The sequence below is a fragment of the Cervus canadensis genome, chromosome 6 (genome assembly GCF_019320065.1).
Source record: "Cervus canadensis isolate Bull #8, Minnesota chromosome 6, ASM1932006v1, whole genome shotgun sequence".
NCBI classification, from domain to species: domain Eukaryota; kingdom Metazoa; phylum Chordata; class Mammalia; order Artiodactyla; family Cervidae; genus Cervus; species Cervus canadensis.
The window spans coordinates 29,301,866-29,325,966 of NC_057391.1; positions in this window are offsets into that span (position 1 = coordinate 29,301,866).

Below are 24,101 nucleotides of genomic sequence, written 5' to 3' on the forward strand. Positions count from 1 at the left end.
ATGCTTTTATAAAGTATAAAAGCCCAGTGGTTACCCTGGCTATTAAGTCTTGCCCAGACATTAGTGTGGACACTTTAGGAAGAAATACTAATTTAAAAACTAACTTATAAACACAACTAAAAAATTAATTTCTTATAAAAATTAATATAACTATGACATAGTAGAAAATATGTTCTAATATTTATGATACATTGTAAGTGAAAAAAGCAAGATATAAAATATGAACATGATGATCCTGTTTCTGCAAAAAATATTATTTTCTATTAATATTGTATACAGATGTAGTCATGTATATTCAGACCAAAATATTATCAGCCAGGCATACACATTATAACTATACCATTAACATCATTTTTAATACTAATTCAATAATAACAAGAATTCTTTAAATAAAATATGATATTGAAATGGTCTTTCCATGACATAAAAAGGCCAAAATCAAGGCTATCATAATTTTTTCCAAACAACTACAGGACCAAAATGTCCATGGTATCTTGAAAGCTTCTTTATTTGCATAAAAGCATGCTGCATCACATTTCTACATTTTATTGAACTTCTATTTAAAATATATATAATCCAGACAGTCCTTGATTTCAGAAAGCAATTTTTTCTTAAATCTGAACTTATTTCCATTACAAGAGATTCTTTTTAATAAAAAAACAGAGCAATGTTCTTTAAAAGCATGAATTCTCTGTGAATTTATAATTTTATTAAAATGATTTATTTAGCTCACCAGATGTTCCTTTAATATAAATTATATTAGGTGTCCACATTATTTGCTTCTAAAATATAATGACTAGGCTTATGTCCAATAATTTGGGAGAAGGTCATTTCCCCAATACCTAAAGAGTGGCAGCAGACTTGTACTGTTTCTACTGACCAAGGAAAAGGAATGCCATTCCAGGCAATGCCTCCCCCATCTCCCCTCAGAGCTCAAGAGTTGTAGTTTCTTACTCAGAAGTTTTAGACATCAACTTTAACTGTGGATCCAGTTTCTAAATATCTCTTTCCTAATGAATATGTGTACTTTTAACTCATTTAAACTTTTTAAGTAAATGTGGGAAATGTTATTACAAAATGGTGAATTAAAGTAAATAGCATTTTTTCTTAATCCTTGCAATGCATTTTAGAAAGCTAACTCCAGTAGACTTGATGTTAATAACAAGGACAACAGGGAGATAATTCAGAAGTCTATTGAAACAGCTTATGCCAGACACGATAAAAACCTTAACTCCAGCAAGAGTTGAGAAACTAAAGGGAGGAGCAGGGGATGGAGACCATGACAGACACCCAACAGCCACTTCCTTTCCTTCCTTCCTTCTTGGCAGAGCCCACCTCTAATTACAGAGGCTTAGAAGGCCAGATAGGCAAAGAGCGGCAGTGCTGTGACCCAATCCTGACCAACAGACCCAAGGGAGAGCTGATGGTGGATGTGTGTGTATGTGGGTGGGTGGGTGTGTGTGTGTGTGTGTGTGTGTGTGTGTGTTTAGTGAGTGGAGGATAGGGAAGAATTCTTAAGGGAAGGTTTTTCCACCCTGAAAAAGATATGGAGAATTTCAAGAAATAACTGTATCCCTTGCCCTCTGGATACAGTTATGTGAAGGGTAATGCTTACTGCTATATGCAACCCAGCAAAGAAGACCAAGGACACTGCAAAAAAGCCATGCTAGAGCTCAGATAGCTCCAGACCATCTAGACTGCTAAACTAGAGTTGGAAATAGCTTCACTCCAGTATCTCCATTGTGTGAAATTCCAAAGTCCTTGATGTTTAAATAACATTTAGTCAGATTGCTGTTATTATAAACACAGAAGAGTGTACGGATTAAGCATGATATTCAGTAGGTAGGATCTACAGTACTCAATCAATGACATTATAGATGATGAGGAAAAGAAAGAAGTTGTAGATTGACTCCCAGGAAACCTAGGTTGAAGGGCTCAGGGTGACATGATCTATGAAATTAAAAAAATGGAAATACAGGAAAGGTAAAGATGGCAGAAGAGTGGGGAGCAATTAATGAAATTTGGGACATGTTGGGACATGTTATTATCTGTGTTTATCTGAGACATTCAGATAAACAGTAGGTGGTGAGTTGCAGTCCCAGAGCTCAAACATTAAACAAATGGAAGATATAGAGTAGATAAGATTTGGTATTTGGTGGGCCCTAGGCTATTTAATTAACATCCACTGGATCATCAAAAGAGCAAGGGATTTCCAGAAAAACATCTACTTCTGCTTTATTGACTATGCCAAAACTTTTGACCAAGTGGACCACAACAAACTCTGGAAAATTCTGAAAGAGATGGGAATACCAGACCACCTGACCTGCCTCTTGAGAAATCTGTATGCAGGTCAGGAAGCAACAGTTAAAACTGGACATGGAACAACAGACTGGTTCCAAACAGGAAAAGGAGTACATCAAGGCTATATATTGTCACCCTGCTTATTTAACTTATATGCAGAGTACATCATGAGAAACGCTGGTCTGGAGGAAGCACAGGCTGGAATCCAGATTGCTGGGAGAAGTATCAATCAGATATGCAGATGACACCACCCTTATGGCAGAAAGTGAAGAAGAACTAAACAGGCTCTTGATGAAAGCGAAAGAAGAGAGTGAAAAAGTTGGCTTAAAACTCAACATTCAGAAAACAAAGATCATGGCATCTGGTCCCATGGCAAATAGTTGGGGAAACAGTGGAAACAGTGACAGACTTTATTTTGGGGGGCTTCAAAATCACTGTAGATGGTGACTGCAACCATGAAATTAAAAGACACTTACTCCTTGGAAGAAAAGCTATGACCAAACTAGATAGCATGTTAAAAAGCATAGACATTACTTTGCCAACAAAGGTCCATCTAGTCAAAGCTATGGTTTTTCCAGTACTCATGTATGGATGTGAGAGTTGGACTATAAAGAAAGCTGAGCACCAAAGGATTGATGCTTTTGAACAGTGGTGTTGGAGAAGACTCTTGAGAGTCCTTTGAACAGCAAGCAGATCCAACCAGTCCATCCTAAAGGAAATTAGTCCTGAATATTCATTGGAAGGACTGATGCTGAAGCTGAAACTCCAATACTTTGGCCACCTCATGCGAAGAACTGACTCATTGGAAAAGACCCTGATGCTGGGAAAGATTGAAGGCAGGAGGAGAAGAGGACGTCAGAGGATGAGATGGTTGGATGGCATCACTGACTCAATGGACATGAGTTTGAATAATCCCCGGGAGCAGGCAATGGACAGGGAAGCCTGGCATGCTGCAGTCCACGGGGTCACAAAGACTCAGGCATGAGTGAGTGACTGAACTGAACTAAACTGAGGCTATTTATCTAAATTTCTATCATGGATTTCTCTCTTAATCCTGCCTCATATATCTAAATGTCTAAAATAAGTCACTTTCTAGAAATTTCATAGCCACCTTAAACTCAAATGACCCCATCTAAACAATTAATTCCCCCCATCCTCTGCTCTCTTTCCATTCCTGTACATAATATAGAAGAATATGACAGGAATGCATATTCTCCAAAAAGGCCAATGGGTCAAGAAACTGTTTTAAAAGCAGACAGAGGAAGAAGTTCTCATGAAGAAATCAAGCAAAAACAAGAAAGACTGAAATCAACTCAGAAAAATTTAGTAAAAGCAAAAGAATAGAGTTTGTAGAAGAAATGGTCAATATCATAAAATGCCACCAACATAGTGAGTCAATCAAATACAGGCTTATAATGTCCTAAAAGGGTCAGCCACTTGTCCAAAACAGAGACATTCAGTCATCAAAAGCCATTTAAATAAATTTCCAAGTCTCCTGTAAATGTGTTATCATATTTTCATAATTTAAAAATTAAAAAAGCCATTTAGACAAGGATATTATTCATAGAAAATGAATACTTTCTAATATTAACACCACAAATATACTGTATAATTGCACATTTTGTGTTTTAGATACTTTAACTGAAAAGGTTGAGGTGGTTTTCAAGTGAAAGTGTGAAATCAGAACTCAGAATCTCTTTTCTAAAATATCCAAAAAACTTGCAAATTATAACTTAACATTGGGTGGGATCAGCAGCAGCAACTAAAATTTAGAGGGGTTATAAAAATCACCAAAAATCTGAAAAAGAGCAGAACAAAAGCAAACATATTCCACTGAGGTTGGTGCCACTCCTAACCCACATGCACATCCTGGAGGTAATGCCAGAAAAACAAAGTGAGTCAACACAACTTCACGAACAGCCCCAAATTTTAGAAGCATATATATAGCAAAAGAATAAGTAGGCAACTCAGAAAAGTCTCAAGAACCGGAGACCCCTCCTAAGACTCTAAGATCACAACAGAAGTAGTTACCAGGGTCTTTGTATTTTTGGTCTCTATTTTCTTTTTTCTAGGCAGGAATCAAAGTAGTAGGACAGGGCAGGAACGACTGCAAAGAGCCAAAGCTATTTATCCTTAGCAGTTAGACAAGATTTAACCGAACTCAAAAGAGGAGATAAACAAGACAAGATCCTGTGAGAGGAGAGGAAGGTATAGAGCCAGGTACAAGGCTTAGCAGAAATCTCCTCAACTATAAAGTTAACTACAGGACCCAAACTTGTAGGTATTCATGCATTTTCCTTCTTCTGATCTGGCATAATATTAACAATCCAGGTAAACAGAGATAGCTGTAATTCAGGACTAAATATAGGCTCAGAGCACAACGCCCTATCAAGAGAACAATCTCAAGCCCTATCAAATCTTATCTCCCCTTCCTCACCCTGATAGAAAGAGACACACCTCCACTAAGTGGAGCAAATCCTGCTGCAGGTCATTTAACAGGAGAGGCCCAGCCTAATTTCAGTTTGGACATACTCTAACCTGCAACCTGACCTTAAGCCTCACCCTAGTTCTAATTCTGTGTGCATGCGTGCATGCTCTTTCTAATTCAGCATTAATTCTCTCATTAGTAAAATAAGAATCATTTGGGGAAACATTAATTCCACCAACTTCTTCCATGAAATTGCTTAAGGATTAAATAAAATAATTTACATAAATATGTGAACTCTGCAAAGTCTACAGCATTGGTACAAAAATCTGTCATCATTATTTTGTATTTGACAAATATGCTTACATCTTTTTTCTAAGCTATGTCCTATAAAGCCACAGTTCAGGGCTAAACTGCCCTCCCACACTGATTTCCCTTCACCTGCTGAAGGTCTATCAAAATATTTTGAATGCACCTGTAGAATGGACATTCAAGGTGCATTGCTGTTTTCACTGATATCTTTTTGGCTTCAGAAACCTTTGTCTTAGGTAAGACTGTATTTTAAAATTTGTTTCTTAATGAAGTTTAACTGGACATTGTGGGCATCATCTGATTTTAACAAAAGTTCACTGCTGACTTTGCAATTGTTTCATTTCCTGTTAAATATATGGAATTTATAATTTGTCCAACTTACCTAGAAGCAATATTGCCCTCAGTCATTGGGTAATTGGGTAGATATTTATTGTAACATCTCATACTCTCCCTGTAAACACCTGATATTAGTAGCTATTCATAACTGCAGCTTGGCATGTTCATGAAATTAAACAAAGTAATTAATTTAGTTTCAGGCATAAAACAAGGAGATATGCAGGGCTACTAAGCAACACACACATGCGAAAACTCAGAATTATTGCAATAACAAAAAATGTGTAGCCTGCAGTAATAAAGTGATTTTTAAATTATTTTGTCAAAGAAATACATTTAATTTATCATTAATAGCCTTAAAGATACAATTTTTAATATTTTCCTCTTACATTATCAGGCCACTTTCCAAATATAATGACTACAATTATTCTGTTAGTAAGATCCCAAACTAAACCACTACACATGAGATGCATTATTTCTTATGTTTGAAAATCCCTTTATTCCACCAAGGTAGAACATCTGACAAGATAATATCATTCAAAACAACTTGTTATTGAGAGTAGACATCATGGGAGAAAAATCATGTATATAATCAAAGCTAAGGTGTTAGGAGTGAAAGGGGGAAAAGCTTCTCTATTCTCAACATGTCACCTAGTTTAGGCATCTGACCTGGTATTTTGGTTAATCCATCAACAACAAGACAATGCAATGTGCTTCAAAATATAATACTATCTGGGTTGGATGGAAAATGAAGCATTTTAGTCAACCTGCATGCAGTCATTATATACACCACACCTGGATTTCCAATTCTCAGATGATTGGAATGTAATGAAAAAAAAATTATAACACTATAACCCCCACTTCCCTGGTGGCTTCCCTGGTGGCTCGGTGGTAAAGAATTTCCCTGTAATGCAAGAGACCTGGGTCAATCCGTGGGTCGGGAAGATCCCCTGGGGGAGGAAATGGAAATTCACTCCGGTGTTCTTGCCTGGAGAATCCCATGGACAGGGGTGCCTGGCAGGCTGCAGTTAATGGGGTTGAAAAGAATCAGATACAACTGAGCGCATACACACACATAACCCACAATGAAAGTGAAGTGAAAGTCGCTTAGTTGTGTCTGACTCTTTGCAATCCCATAGACTGTAGCCCACCAGGCTCCTCTGTCCATGGAATTCTCCAGACAGGAATACTGGAGTGGGTAGCCGTTCCCTTCTCCAAGGAATCTTCCCAACCCAGGGATCAAACCCAGGTCTCCCACACTGCATGTGGATTCTTTACCCACACTGGATAGAAGCTATTTTTTCACAATTCCAAACTTTATGTAGAATCTTGCCATATCATATTATCATGAATTATACTGAAGCTACAGAAGAATCCCAGCTAAAGTATGCATATTGGTAAAAGGCTGGACAGCAGAGCATTGAATATATTTCAAAACTAAAGTGTGATTAAAATTATACATTAAGAAACAATTCCCCATTGAAAAAAATGAACAAATTAAAGGCAAATAACTAATAAGATTTATTTATCAGCTATTGAAATGTTATTTGTTAGTAAAGCATTGATTTATGCCTTGCAAGCTTTGTACACTTAATATAAATATTTTGTAATAAAAAGACAGAAAGAAAGAAGAGTGTAAAGGAAAAAAGGAAAGAAAAAAGACAGTGAGGGAAGGAGGAACAGAAGGAAAAAATCAGGCAAACCAGGGGTGAAGTACAGGGACCACGTTTTTGTAACATAATTTTTTTCTCATACCTTCAAAAAAATCATTTTCCATCATGTTAAATAAGAGAGAAAAAAAATCTCACCTCAACCTACAAGTTCTAATTCAGGAACATCAAAAGGGCTAGTCACTTTAAATGCCATATTCAGTAAAGGGGAGAAAACAGAGAATCTTGCTAAATATAGTTATTGAAAGGGAAAAAAGAAAAAGCCACGTGAGGATTAAGGTGGCTATGCCTTTAGAAATCTCCCACTGGTGGTTACCAGTTTTCTGTCTCTGTCTTTCTCAACTCCCCCCACCTCACAGAAGGTTAATATTTTCCCCTTTATTTTGCCAAACCTGACCAATCGTTTTGTTTGTTCATTTCAAACTCAGATATCCTTGAGGGCTGGTGATACTGTTTCCATGCTAAAGAATGGAAGAATTACGTTGCCCCACTGTCACTGGGAACAGTGGCTGAGAGCCAGTCTAAGTCACTAAGAGGACGTTGCTCCTCAGCCTTCTGTCTTCACAGCTGTGTTTAGCTTTCTTATCTCGTTTCTGCTGAACTGAAGCTGCCACATGAGCAGAAAAGTCTTTCTTATATTTTCCTTTGACCCTATCAATAATGAAGGTTTTTCAGAACCCATAGCTCAGAAATTGTTTACCACCACCAATTCTAAACACAAACACACACAAACAAGCTTTTAAAATGAACAAAGAAACAAACAAATGCCAGTGAAAAACATTAGTAGTTTTTCTAGCTTTGTAAAATTATCCTAAAGCTCAAAACCTTGAAATTGAAATTTTCAGTTTGTTTTTAATGACAGCCAAAAGCCTATCTCTCTCTCTCTTTTTTGTTTTTTTCTGAGTATGTTGTTGTAGCTATTGTTAATGTTTGCTTGGTTTAGTTTGATTTTTGCCATTAAGGACTCTTCATTGAGAATTTAAAGCAAAATTCACCAATATTATTTCTTTTCTACTATTGTATTCTGCTTTATTAACCTGACTTGGTTATTTGGTTATGCCATAAGGATATTTTCTGTTTAAATCAAGTACCAAAATACCTGGAAGTGTGGTAAAGGACACATTACTAAACCAAAGCAGATTGGGATCTGCCAGTAGGAAGCAAGTCTGCTGAGCTGATGTCCCATCTGCAGAGTGCTACTAACAATTCTTACTCTCTGAAGTTTCCCAAGTTTCCAAAAGGAAGAGAACCAGAACTCCTGCTGTAACTGAAACTTCCAAATGCCTTCCTCACTTCATGTCTTATCAGTGTCACGTCCAGATTTGGGGATTTAACGCCAATACCACATCCAACCACCTCAGCAATAATATAAAGATGACTACTGAAAATTTAAACTAGCTTTATCTCACAAAATTGTTCAAAAATTACCAAGAAAATCATTCTTGCTCTGTTTTTACAGACAGATAGATAATGGTTTTCAATTAACAAATTTATCAGAGAAAGGAGACTTGATATTGATTCATAAGATACTGGCTTACAGGAACCACTAAAATACTGAATTAGCCAAAATCGTCTATTTCTTTTGCCTCAAAAAATTAAACTTATCATTTAACTTATTTCTGTCTCCATTCCCCATATTATAAAGTGGTTAGAAAAGCCAGTGTTCTTCACCATGCTACCGAAGACTATAAAAATCATTAGATAATAAGTATAATATCTTTATAAAATGTAACAGCAAATCAGTCAAGCTAAGTAACTTTTTACTTGTATTCATTTCTAAAGATAGGTTTTGAGGAATTCTAATTGAAGATATCTCTTCCTCTAGTCTTTTCCCATAGTACCTAATATGCATTTTGTTATTATGATCTTGCTAAGAGTTCCAAGAACATTTATCTCTTTAGATTCTCAATTACAAATCAGATTTATTGCATATTTTTATTTTGTCATATTCTATGTTTTGGCCACAGCTGGGAACTAGGTTGGGGGATAAAGGAAATTGAGAGGAGAAAAATAATGGGGTTAAATTTTATAGGATATTAAAGAATGAGTTTATTTCCTTAGAGGGAATGTGTGAAAATAAATTGAAATGACACCATTTCACAGAATTAAAAGTAAAACTTGATTTACTGAAAAAGAATGAGAATATAGACAACACAGGGTGTTATATAACATGTCTATTGCATGAGTATCTTATTACCCTATATATTGTATTCATAAGATTGCACATATCATGGGATCATCAGAAGCAGTTCCTAAGAGAGGAAATACCTTCTTTCTCTCATTTAAAACGAGGGCATAAGCTGCAGGCACCCTGTAACATTGTCAGAATATCCTGTGTGACCATTTCTTAGGCTCTCCCTTTCTAACTGACTAGAGCCAATGTCTGTAATGGAAGAGAGCTATCTACCAAGTTCTTAACTGGAAAAGACACAACAACCTTTTCTGATGGGAAACCCTGATTCCAGTTTGTACACAGCCTTCCTTCTGTGTATTGTCTATTTGAATGGTGGTATTTCCCCTTAACTGGTGGTGTCTCCCCTTAACTGCAAGGAAACAAATAAGGTTCCTGCACAGGTTTCATTTGGCATGGAGCTCCCAGTTGGGCCCCTGCGCTTGTTTATTGCTCATCTGCAGCTGTTCCTTTCTTTGCTCTGCCTGCTGCTTCCTCCACAACCTGCTGGCTTTCATTGCTCTTGATTTCCCCCTTCAGTGTGTGCCCCATTTTCACTGATGAACTTGTCCTTACTCTGCTGCGTAACTAAAATAATATTTTCTTCTTAACATATTTTTGAATAAGAAGTTCCAAAAAAGAGTCCCTGAGATTTCCTTTCAATTATTACTTTTTAATGAGTAAAAGAAAAACCAAATGAAATGCCAATATGCCTAGTGTTGCAAAGTTGATGAGATTTTCTTAAGCGAAATTTAAGGATGACTTTTTAAAGTTTTATTTATATTTATTTATTTTTGGCTATGCTGGGTCTTCACTGCTGCACACAGGCTTTCTCTACTTGCATAGAGCGGGGGCTACTCATGGTTGCAGTGAGCGGGCTTCTCATTGCAGTGGCTTCTCTTGTTGCAGATTTCCAGGCACATGGGCTCAGTAGTTGTGGCGTGCGGGCTCTAGAATGCATGGGCTTCAGTAGTTGCAGCTCACACTTAACTTTTTCTCCTTTAGTTCTTCTTTTTTGCTATGGCTCAAGACTCATAACAAAATACTAAATGATAACTGATTCTCATAATGGTCTCTCTGGAAAAACAGCAACGAGTGCAGCAAATTGCACTCAGATTTCTCAAATTTTACAAACTAAGAAGATTAAGAACATCTTTAAAACACTTCATCAGGTCTCAGAATGGGGTAGCAGGCAAAGTCAAGTGGTACCATTCTTTCTTAATAGTGAAATTCTCAAATGATCACACTCCAACAAAGGTTCTTCCCATCTTCTTTCAAACTCCAATTTGATTATTCTTGAGTTTATTTGATTATTCTTGAGTTTATTCTTGAAATGTCACTTCCTTATGTATTCATGAATTCGTTTATTCATTCCACAGTTACTTGAATGATATGTACTGGGTCCCTGGGGCCAGACACAGAACTTCACAGGAAAAAGGGAGGTGGGGGGAGGGGGCACTGAATCTAGACTTGGACGACATAGTTCACTGAGAAGCAGATACCAGGCTGCCTGCGCATCCTCACACCACTCTGTAAATCAGCCTGGCGTGCATAATGAGATCAAACATAGGTTTATTACCTTGGGCTATCTAACCATGTAAAGAAACAGACTCCATAAATGACACAACAGGTAAGCATGTACCCAGAGTACCTGGGTTCAAATCTCAGTTTTGCAGCTCTTAGCCATATGACCTCCATGACTCTCTTTGTCCATAAAATGAGATAATAATAGTAACTAGTAACTTCATAATTGATACTGTTATTGCTATAACATAGTTGTTATAGCAACCTCATAGTTGTTATCATTTAGTCACTCAGTCATAGCTGACTCTTAGTGACTCCATGGATTGTATCCCGCCAGGCTTCTCTGTCCAGGAGGATTTTCCAGGCAAGAATACTGGAGTGGGTTGCCATTTCCTCCTCCAGGGGACCTTCCCAACCCAGGGATCAAACCCACATCTCCTGCACTGCAGATGGATTCTTTACCACTGAGCCACCAGGGAAGCCCCGACTGGGAAAGTAGCTGAGTCACAGTCATAGCACAACATGAGAAGGAATCCCTGGGTCCCTGCTGATCACTCAGCTCCACAGCTAAACCAGAGTCACCTTCCTGTCTCTGAACTGTGATCCCGTCCCCAAGCTTCGGAGCATGCTCTCTGTCCCATACTGCTCAGGGCCCTGCTGTTGTTGATTTCCCGGAGCCATAACCAAGTGGCAAGATTACCGTCTTTCTTATTTCCAGGTATATCTTAACACTAAGCCACTGTAATGTATGGACATTTCTTGCAACTTAAATAGACTCCTCTAAATCATAAGGAGTTGTGTATAGAGAAAATTCAAAAGAAAACTTTCAGTCCTTCCTGGACATCAGAATCACCTGGACTGATTTTTTTTAATGTATGGCCTGGGCCCTACCATCCAGATGCTAACTTAAAAGTCTGGAGCAAAATTTAGACTTTAATATATTTCTAAAGTTTCACAGGAGAGAGATATTGAAGGATAATGAAAGAATGGCATAGGCCAGAGCCAGGAAAAGGGAGAGAACAAAAGTAAGATGGTGATCGCATCAGTAATCGGACCAATGGACATTTTTCCAACCCATTGTAATAGAGGGCAGGATAATCTTTCCAGAACTCATATGAAACTCTTTCAAAACCTTCACTGACTCCCTACTGTGCAAAGAATAAAGCCCGAACCTGCCCGGGATTCAGGCCCTGCATGAAGGACTCCAAGCACTTCTTTCCACACCTTCCATTCCAGGCACACCCACCTTCTGGTCATTTCCTGAACATTCTGTGTCATTATATTTCCATGCCTTTAATTCATGCTGTCTCTCAGCCTAAATAACCCTCCCATCCTTTACTTTCTAAGTAATCATTGTAAAAGCAATAACGATTTTCAGATCACATTATGCTTTTCTCAGCTATTGTTACGTCCTCCTCACAGCAGCAATCATGAAAAACAGACTTTTTATCTCAACTTCTGACCCAGAGACTGAAGCTCACAGAGGTTAAGGTGACATAACCAGTGCCTCACATGTGAAAGTGAAAGTCCCTCAGTCATGTCCGACTCTTTGCGACCCCATGGACTATACAGCCCGTGGAATTCTCCAGGCCAGAATATTGGAGTGGGTAGCCCTTCCCTTCTCCAGGGGATCTTCCCAACCCAGGGATCGAACCCAGGTCTCCCACACTGCAGGCAGATCCTTTACCAGCTGAGCCACAGGGGAAGCCTCACATGTAGGAGAATGTCAATTAAAATTGACTGAAAACAGGAAACTGACCCAAGCATCTTCACATCAAAGTCCAGCATTTTTTGTTTCATTTTGTTTTAATCACCTATACCACACTGCTTCCCAGTGTTGAAATCTTAATTTTTCAGAAAACATATCCAATGACATACTATCAAATATTCTGTAATATCCCTAACCATAGCACTTATAATGATTAATAATGATAACCTCCATTTTTGAATACTCAATGTATGCCAGGCATTATAATAAGGGTTGCAGATATATTATGGCATAGCATCAAAGGTGCTGCTTTACTAAGGAGGAGACTGGTGTAGAGAGCTGAAAAAACTTTCTCCAGCTTATCCAGCTAATGTGTGGCAGAGCCAGGCCATTGATTAAAAAGTTCATGCGCTCAACCCTTATGCAATCCTCCCTCTCTGCCTGGCCATTATTTCATTTTACTTGCTTTAAGGCTAATTATCAACATGGATGTCTCCTCTGCACTCTCAAAATCATTGGGTTTAGGAACTATCTCAGATTACAACCAACCACCACCACTACATAAACATCCACGGTACTTCAACCATTTGATAAATATCTGGAAAAATTGTTATGTGAGTCTGCCAAGGATGAGACCAGAATCTTTGAGAATCAGATGCTTAGAAGAGATTCAATCTTATTTCATTTGATATTGATTTACCTTAATGTTCATGGTGACTCATCAATTCATCTAGAACAAAACATTTCATGAAAATTTTTTGCTGGTCACCTCTTTCACCCTGCCTATCATGTGATGGTCAAGTGAGGTAAGTTATGGGAATTCACCTAAGCAAATATGAACCAGCTGACAAATGTGTGTAGCCCACTCAACATATCTCATTCCAACAAGAGTCAAGTATCTGAGAGTTTGACCATAAAGAAGGCTAAGTACCAAAGAACTGTTGCTTTTGAGCTGTGGCGCTCAAGAAGACTCCTGAGTGTCCCTTGGACAGCAAGATCATATTCAGTCAATCCTAAAGGAAATCAACCCTGAATATTCACTGGAAGGACTGATGCTGAAGCTGAAGCCCCAATACTTTGGCCACCAGATGAAAGGCTGACTCATTAGAAAAGACCCTGATGCTGGGAAAGATTGAGGGCAGGAGGAGAAGGGGATGGCAGAGGATGAGATGGTTGGATGGCATCACCAACTCAATGGAAATGAGTGTGAGCAAACTCCAGGAGATAGTAAAGTATAGGGAAGCCTGGTGTGCTACAGTCCATGGGGTCGCAAAGAGTCAGACACAACCTAGTGACTGAACAACAACAACATCTGTTCCAAGACCCTCTTCCCCATGAAATGTGGGTACTCTCTTTCTTAATACTGTATATGTTTTCTGAATCTGTGAGGTCCCCTGACCACCTAATGCCTAATATAATCGGGGTAAATTTATATGAAAGGTGAATGAATCCAGAAATCCTAGTTTTCCAGACTACCATGCAGTGCATCATATTCTCATCCCTCAGGTACACACTTCTGCCATGCTTCTGATGAAGTCACACCTGTTTCTGCATTCTTTGTTCTTCAGGTTTTCATCGCCATGTGACTCACTGACATTTTACCCATCTTATTTACGTTATTTTGACCTGGATCCCTTGATGATTTTCACCACTCCCAAACCTGTCTGCCTTACAGGTGGTTCTCACTGCAACCCATTTAAGAACATCAACAGGGGTTTAGCAACAGGGACGCTGTTCTCCCAAACAGCTTGTGCCAGTCCATGCACAGATTTTTATCTCTTTACATAAAACTCCATCAGTGTTGCAAGCTCAGACACAGAACTTTAAAACCATATGTTTATGATATTTGAGGGTTTTCCCCCTTAGGCTTTGTGAGTGGCAGGGTGATGTGACATCCTTCTTGTTCTTTCACTGACAAAGGGTTCATTCACACAAACTAAAGTCATTTGACAATGACTCTTCATGATGTCTTCAAGTATTGTTATCAATTCTGTCAAATTTGCTAAGACTGAAATGCATGTTCACATAAGAGAAATACTCAATGAATCACTTCTATCCCAGAATATTCAATTTTTTATATATGTCCATTTTTTTAACTTTTTATTTTGTATTGGGGTATAGCCATTAGCAATGTTGTGGTAGTTTCAGATGAACAGCAAAGGAACTCAGCCATACATACACATGTATCCATTCTCCCCCAGACTCCCTTCCCATCCAGGTTGGTATATAATAAATAATAAATTTCAGCTTCCACTGCTAGAAAACATTTAAAATGTCTCCCCTCTGCACTGTTTTCACAGATGATGAAAATAAGAATGAATCCAGGTTTTTTTTAATCCAATGTGCTACCAATAGGGTGTTTCAGTTATATGGAGCCAAGTCTGATTTTCTGGACTGCCTCACTCTAAAAACTTTGTATTATGTTTACCACAATCATATCAGCTGCCATTATTAGCTTCTCTTGTAACTAATTATCTAAACTGTACTGGCACATGCTAAGTGCCAGGACCTCTCTGCTAAGCAGGTTCCATATAGAATCTCATTTGTAGGAGATGGATACTATTACTGAACTCATTTTACAGGAGAAGAAATTGAACCTAAGGAGGTTTAGTAAGTTTCTCAGGGCACCCATCTAGTGAGTGTGGAGCTGGGATTTGAACCAAGATGTGTCTGCCTCCAAGCCCAAACTTTTAATCACATGAACTACTTACAAAGATGATGACTCAGTCTATAAGATGAGCATTCTGTCCCAGTCAGGATTCAGAGGTTTTTCTGAACCTCTTTTGTGCACACTCCATGCAACAGTCACACCAACTACACTGGCCAGTGCCATGTCTGACCTCTCACTCCTCAGACCTTCCAGTGAAATTTGAAAGAATGTGAGATCAGGGATGTCCTCCTCCATGAAAACTGTAGCAAAAGGGACTTTCCAGAACCTATTCTGTAGCCATCAAGTTCAGTCTCTCTGCTGCCTTCCTTCAAATTATTGTAGCCAGTATCCTGTGGGCTATGCAGTAAAAACTGCCCAGGTTTTAGTACTCTTAAAAATAAATTTCCATGTCAATTTTTACCCCCCCTTTCCCCTAACCAACATAAAAATCCTGCCCAATTCCTAATTCTCCTGGCCAGAGGAATAGGGAATTGCATAACAATTTGCAATATATCTTTCCAAGTACCCTTTCAGGGGTCTCTGACATTATGTGGAGTGACTACGTAAGAGCAAAGTCAAGTCTCTGGAACTGTTCTCTGCTACAGAGTGACAGGTAATTTAAGATTTTAAAAAAACTTTTACCCTAGATAATACTTGAAAATCCAGCCTCATATAAAGAGTCGCTTTCTCCCCTTTAAATCTGTTCCAGGGTCTCAATTCCTTGTTTCCCAGCCACATATGCTATCATATATAACGTCTGTGGAAACATATTGATTTAAAGACCAAGTCAGCAATGGAACTGGGCTCTCTGCAAGTTACCTTGGCTTAAATACTGAAAACCTATGTAATTGCCTCAGAGACTTGAGGCACTGGAACTTTAATTCACTTGTGCTCTCACATGGAAGAACGTAACTGCCCACTCTAGGCTTCCGCCCCTCCTAAGTACCTTCAGAAAGGAATGACAAACCAAGCAAACTGCCTGTTTGTGGGCATGAGGGGCAACTCCGGTTAAATCTTAGCCACAGAATGACATTCTGGACATTACCGATCTGTAGGACTGGTGATTTGCCACAGCCGTCTTGGGAATCATATATCCTATGACAGTCATGAACTTTAAAAAGTACCCATTGACTTCTGACCTGTTGATTTTGAGAAGGTGAGTAAGCAAACAGTGGAGATGGTGACTCAACGTTAAGCACATTTCAGAGAAAACCTGGAGGAGCAGTCATTGCACTGGAACTAGAAAGCAGACCAATGGCTTCTCCAGAAGGAACTTTCAGTTTTCCAGTGGGGCAAATAGACTTCCCAAATCTCCCATGAAACCACGTGAATTACATGCTGGATATTTGTGTGCACATTTCCTTGAATTGAAGAAAGGGCATTTTTCCATCAAAGTCCAAAGCATTTTCTTGTTTCAAGATACACTGAGGCACTAAAAGAATTATGTGTAGAATATCAGTAGAAATAATTTACTGGACTCTCCCCTTTCTCAATCAATTACACTTTGTATATACATGTGTAAATGTGTGCATAAGATGTTAACATTGTTCAAGGCCATGTGGTAATGAGCTTTTTAATGTTTTCATAGGTATGCATGTATGTTTCCTGTCTAGACAGTTAAGTGAGTTATCTCTGTCAGTTCATCAGCAAGGAACAATATAGAACATAATTTCCTTTTCCTATTATTTGCATTGAAAACTAAAAGTCATTGTATAGAAAGAAAAAAGAAATACCAGTCACTCCTGAACTTTTCACATTAAGCTCCACTTTTTCTTTTCACAATTAAAACCCCATGAATTAATGAGAGTTCTCCAGAGAGACAGAACCAACAGGATGTACATACATAGAAAAGAGAATTGGCTTTACTATAACAAATTGGCTCAAGTGATTATGGAGGCTGAGAAGATCCAGGATCTGCATTTGAAAATTGAATAGCCAGAGTAGCCAGTGGTATTGTTTCAGTCTGAGTTCAAAGGCCTGAAAACCAGGAGTGGTGATAGTATAAAAGTCGATGTTTTAGTTTGAGTCTGAACTCAGGAAAATACCAAAGTCCCATATTAAGCAGTGAGGCAGGAGAAGTTCTCTCTTAAGGGAGGATCAGACTTCTTGTTCAAGTCAAGCCTTTGACTGATTAGATGAGGCCCATCCACATTAGGGAGAGCATTCTGCTTTATTCAGTCTACACATTCAAATATTAATCTTATCCAAAAACAACCTTACACACCCAGAATAATAATTGAAAATCTGAGCAACCCATGGCCCCATCAAGTTGACACTTAAAATTAACTGTCACATCTCATACTATAACTTTTCTAGTTCTCTATTTGGATCAGACCTAGTTTTATTCTATCTGAAATCTTTCAGAGGTTTACTAAGATAGTTGAAGATATTTGCTAAGTTTAATAGCAAAATTTATGAAATATTTAGGATATAAAAGTGCTTTGAAAGTTAATATATCATGAGGGAGGAAAAATACATTCTATCCCAAGCCATTAATTTATCTTTCTCTATACTGTGTGTGATGAAATTCCAGTTGAGCTATTTCAAATCCTAAAATATGATGCTGTGAAAGTGCTGCACTCAATATGCCAGAAAATTTGGAAACCTCAGCAGTAGCCACAGGACTGGAAAAGGTCTGTTTTCATTTCAATCCCAAAGAAAGGCAATACCAAAGAATGCTCAAACTACTGCACAATTGTACTCATCTCCCACACTAGCAAAGTAATGCCCAAAATTCTCCAAGCCAGGTGTCAACAGTATGTGAACCATGTTCAAGCTGAATTTAGAAAAGGCCAGAGATCAAATTGGCAACATATGTTGGATCATCAAAAAAGCAAAAGATTTCCAGAAAAACATTTACTACTGCTTTATTGATTACACCATAGCCTTTGACTGGGTGGATTACAACAAACTGGAAAATTCTTAAAGATGAAAAATTCTTAAAGATGGTCAGATCACCTGGCCTGTATGCAGGTCAAGAAGCAACAGTTAGAACTGGACATGGAACAACAGACTGGATCCAAATCAGGAAAGGAGTATGTCAAGGCTGTATATTGTCACCCTGCTTAGTTAACTTATATGCAGAGTACATCATGCAAAATGCAGGCTGGATGAAGCACAAGCTAGAATCAAGATTTCCTGGAGAAATACCAAAAACCTCAGATACACAGATGACACCACCCTTATGGCAGAAAGTGAAGAACTACAGAGCCTCTTGACGAAAGTAAAAGAGGAGAGTGGAAAAGCTGGCTTAAAGCTCAACATTCAGAAAACTAAAATCATGGCATCCGGTCCCATCACTTCATGACAAATAGATGGTGAAACAATGGAAACAGTGGGAAACTTTATTTTGGGGGGCTCCAAAATCACTGCAGATGGTGATTGCAGCCATAAAATTAAAAGATGCTTGCTCCTTGGAAGAAAAGTTATGACCAACCTAGACAGCATATTAAAAAGCAGAAACACTACTTTGCCAACAAGGGTCCGTCTTCTCAAAGCTATGGTTTTTCTGGTAGTCATGTATGGATGCAAGAGTTGGACTTAAAGAAAACTGAGTGATGAAGAATTGATGCTTTTGAACTGTGGTGTTGAAGAAGACTTTTGAGAGTCCCTTGGACAGCAAAAAGATCCAACCTGTCCATCCTAAAGGAAATCAGTCCTGAATATTCATTGGACTGACTGATGCTGAGGCTGAAACTCCAATACTTTGGCCAGTTGATGGGAAGAACTGACTCACTGGAAAAGACCCTGATGCTGGGAAAGATTGAAGGCAGGAGGAGAAGGGGATGACAGAGGATGAGATGGTTGGATGGCATCACTGACTCTGTGGCCATGAGTTTGAGTAAGCTCTGGGAGTTGGTGATGGACAGGGAAGGCTGGTGTGCTGCAGCCCATGCAGTGACAAACAGTTGGACACCACTGAGCGACTGAACTGATAACCCCATGGGCTGTAGACTCCCAGGCTCCTCTATCCATGGAATTCTCTAGGCAAGAATACTGAAGTTGTTTGCCATTCCCTCTCCCGGGGATCTTCCCAATCCAGGGATCAAACCCAGGTCTCCTGCACTGCAGGCAGATTCTTTACTGTCTGAGCTACCAGGGAAGCCTCTCTACAGTAGATACATATAAAACAAAATAGGAATGATCTTCCTGCTGAAGATATCTTAATTAATGTTAACAAAGGAAGGCTTCAATAAAATATGATACATTATTCTCTGTAGTGTGTTCAGGTCAATAGGTCTGAGATTTTCTGCATCAGGAAGGTGGTTCCTTCCAACTTACCCACAAACACTTTGACCTCAGAATTTTGGTGGTGGAAAACAAAGCTATACAGTCTCTAAACCTATCATGAAAGTCAAAGTGCTAGTTAGTTTCTCAGTTGTGTCCAACTCTCTGAGACCCCATGGACTGTAGCCTGCCAGGCTCCTCTGTCCATGGAATTCTCTAGGCAAGAATATTGGAGTGGTTGCCTTTTCCCTTCTCCCTTTCCCGACCCAGGGATTGAACCCCCATATCCTGTGTCTCCTGCACTGCAGGAAGATTCTTTACCTGCTGAGCCACTAGGGAAGCCCAAAACTATCATGGACCTTCTTAAACGAAATTCTAAAATAGCAAAATGAATATTCACAAGTTCCCTCACTTAGCAAGCAGACAAGCAAATGTTTCAGAGTTCCAGTTTTCCATAAATACAGAAATCCTGTAATTATCTCAAGAACCATAAGTTATTTATTTAGTTTCATGCCTTAATGAAGGAAGACTCACTATTTATCATATTACAATGAGACGGTGGGGTGATAAAGGTAGGCGGGGAGGAGAAAAACATGGTTCTATTCTTAAAGAATCTTGCCTTATGTTTCTTCAATTTTTTCTTTATCAGCAGTTTTATGCTCTGCAGGTAGTAAACAAAAATGGTGACAGCCAAACATGCATTTTGCATCATAACAAACCCATTGGATCTGCAAACAGTTGTATAGGGTGTTCCTTTTCCATCAGGAAAAACAATAGCATTTATTAGCAGTATTTCACCCCACTCCCATGATTTGTGTATTCTTTACTCTCAAAGTGTCAGCTGTCAGGTGAAAACGATGGAGACTGACAGTTTAGAATTTTAAAAGTTCAGCTCCTTTCAAATGCGCTAAATGAACAAGAACTGCCTAATTTGGGCTGAAGAAAAAGCAACAAAAATCCCCTGTAAGTATGCAAGGTTTTATTCTACTTTTGCATGCTTAGTATGCACAGAGAATGTTAAATACTTTTCAGCTGGATACACTGTTAATTCTATGAGTGAGAAAGATTTCATTAGGTGAGCTTCAGGCAAGAGTGAACTACAAATGGAATTCCCTTTTATTTTCTGAAATTCACAGTATATGACCCATGTCCAATGATAAATGGTCTATAAACTCTCTTGCTGTATTTAATTGCATAAACTTCCATTATATTCTACTATTAACATGGGAACACTTTGACACAAGATGTCAGAAGGGGGAGAAAATCGAGTAAAAGAAAAAAATAAAACTTTCACTCTGAACAAAACCAACAGAGTCTTAGTATCTCTCAGAATCACATTCAACAAGTAAGTTCCAAGCACACAATTTTAAATATTTTTTCAACCAATTAGTTACTTTTAATTTTGGTAGCACAAAAATCTATTAATCACTATTTAATTATCTGGAGCTCTTGCCTGCCTAATTAGTGCTTTCCGTATTGCATCTTCAACTAAACTGGGGACCCTATCAACTCATTTATCTGATACGTATTTGGTGCACTAGTGAGTTAATTAATGAAAAAAAAACTCATTTAAATGGTTCATTCAAAAAAAAAAAAAGCTTATTAAACACTTTGAACATTAAATAAGCCAGCCAATTTTATTGGGTTTTCATTGCCCTAAAAAGCATTATATAAATGTAAAATCCCATGTGACATTTCTGGGTAAATATACATAGTAGAAGGAATCAGAAGCAGCAGTCATCAGCTGAGTAATAGTCTCTCAAGTACACCGCCTGAGGCAGCTGGCTTTGGAAATCTTTTTACACAAAAATGGGGAAAATGATTAGACATAAGGTTTTATTTGAAATTTTCTGGTATTGGGAACACTAAGCATGATTGTAAATGAAATTATGTTGTTATATTCCAGGTAATGTACTGTAAAATGGTCTATATTATAACTATGCTTAGAATACTGAAGAAAACAAAGGGTAATTTCTCCATCCCTCCAACCTCATCTCCATTTGGCTCTTCCTTGCCAAGGTCTGTGAGCTTGTCCTCTACCATTGTAGCTCACACAACACCCCCAGAGGGCCTTCCTCTGGCACCCCAGTTTAGTTTAGAGGCCTTCCTGATGTTCTCAAAGTACCTGGGCATAAAACTTTGTCTTGCACTTATGTGAGGAAGCAGTGGAATACAGTGGTACAGAACATGCGCTGGCCTGAGGAAGACCTAGAGTCAGCCACCAACGAGGTTGTTAGGATCCAAACGAAACAATGGCAAAGCATCTGGTGCAGTGCCTGATATTATAAATGTATCATAATAATTAGATAGTTTTTTAAAATTATACTGTGCTCTACTTGTTTCTTCAGGTAGTTCTCTAATTAGATCCTGAGCTCATTGTGTAAAGAGACACATAGTCCATCCTTGTATCTCCAAAGCCTGACACAGTGTCTGACAGACAGTAAGCATTGTAAAAAGTGAAAGTTAGTCGCTCAGTTGTGTCTGATTCTTTGCGACCCCATAGACTATAGCCCACCAGACTCCTCTGTCTGTGGAATTCTCCAGGCAAGAATACTGGGATGGGTAGCCATTCCCTTCTCCAAGGTGTCTTCCCAACCCAGGAACTGAACCCGGGTCTTCTGCATTGCAGGCAGATTCTTTACCATCCGAGCCACCGGGAAGCCCCAAGCATTGTATATGCTTGTGTGATAGATGCAACAAATCTGCAATAATGGAATCTAAGGGGTTTAAGAGTAAAATAAGCAAACAGAAGTCAAATTGCCCCTCCTTCTTACTTACAGAGGGCAGTAAGAATTCTAACACACAAATCCATACTTGCTGTTTATAACATAGTTCACATTTTTAAAAAGTATTATCTGCCTACCTATTATTAACACCTACATAGTTTTCTCTGAATCTTCAATAAATTGTCAAATAGACCCAGGTATCTGATTCCTCTTCTGACTGTTTATTCTGTGAGTCTCAACAGTTAAAAAATTGTCCAAGGAAATCAAAAGTTGTCATAACATGAAAATTATTAGCAGTGAACTGACCACTTTTAAGATTAGTTGTGAGTTACACTCCCATTGCATTTAGCATACCACCTGTTTAAATCAATAGAATCAACATCTTGTATTGATCAGGTATAATCCTGCTGCAAAAATGATGTCTACAACTTCCTATGCAAATGAATAAAAATTTTAAAGTTGAACTGAAAATCTTTACAAAATGCAGGATTTCATAAAGTTTATTAAAGTGATATTGGAGACAGCTCACGTCACAGGCAAAGATGTGGCTCTATCAAGATCAAACAAATGAAAAAAAGGAAAATAAAGTAGAGGTGATTAAAAAATAAACAACTTGAAAACCAAAATTAATAAAGCCATAGAATATTTTTGTAAAATTGATTCCTTTCATAAGAAAAGATTACTCAAAAATCTAAGATTTGGTTACTTCTTCATTTGTTTGAAGGATTACAGAATAGTTTCTATATAACCTAAATTTTGTTCTTAAAATATCTTCATTATTTTTAATTTTATATTATCTAGATAAAGTCCCAACTAAGCCTTTCCTTTTCCATCATGGTCTATAAAATGTTCATCTCAATTTTAAGTAAATTCACAAGAAGTTGTCTTTTTTGGTACCATCTAGATGCTGGTTTGAGAGACAGAATTGTTCTTTGATGTTGCAACCACCAGTACTCTTGCTTCTGCATCCCACCATCTTCTGTTAACTTCCAGGGGAGCCTATGATGTGAATGTGGGACATCCTCCAATTCAAGTTCACGGACAATGCACTTTTTAAAGGGAAACACAAGTGGAGTTCTGCAGAGAGATCCTAATGAGGCAACTCTCAATAAAAGTCCTATTTCATGGGATAGTCCCCATTTTGGGGAACCTCTTCCTTCCAGAGAAATACAGTGATAGAAAGATCCTAACTCTACAGCACTAGGAAATAGGTATTTAACCCATAGGGGCCTTATAACAAAATCACATTCAGTGCCAGACACTGCAATGCTCCAAATAGTCAGTGATAACCATGTGTTACTGAATATACCAAGTACAATATTCCAGAATGTTTTTAATTCTCTCTCACCTTGTTTTGTTTTGCTTTTTCTTTCCTGGTACAACCACTGGTCGAGTAAGAAAAAGAGAGAATCTGTAATATAATACTTATCTAATTTCTGATGTTGAAAGCACTGAAAAGAGAATACATAATACTAAACTATTTGTACTTTCTAGAAAAATATTATAGTTCAATATTCTTTGAAACTATTCTATGCTCTGTGAATACCATTTTGCCCCAGGATATTTACTTGTTATTATTGATGATTACATATTATATATCCTGTGTTTTTCAAATATGACAAGGTAAGTATTTTTGTTTCCATTTTAGTGATATCTTTGAAGAAAAATTCAAATATATTCAAAGATAATTTTTTTTCTTGATCTCTCTGTCAATTCAACTCTAATTCAGGCAAATTCCTGACAAATATCAGAGTTCTATTTACTGATTATCACTTCTTCCCTTTGGGATCATAAGGTTTTAAGGGAAAAAAATCCAAAAGATTTATTGCTAATAGGATTCTACAAATGTTATCTTTGTTCAGAGAAAAAGTAATATATGATGCTGGCTTTGTACAACATCTTTAACGTTCCTTTTTTGAATATGTATAACTCATTTAGGGAACAATGATAAACAGTAACTCATCTTTCTTGCTACCTGCCTTAGAATATCTGTATTTTATCTGTTTGAAAATAATATAAACTTGTGATTTAATTGATGTCATAAGTTCGATTCAT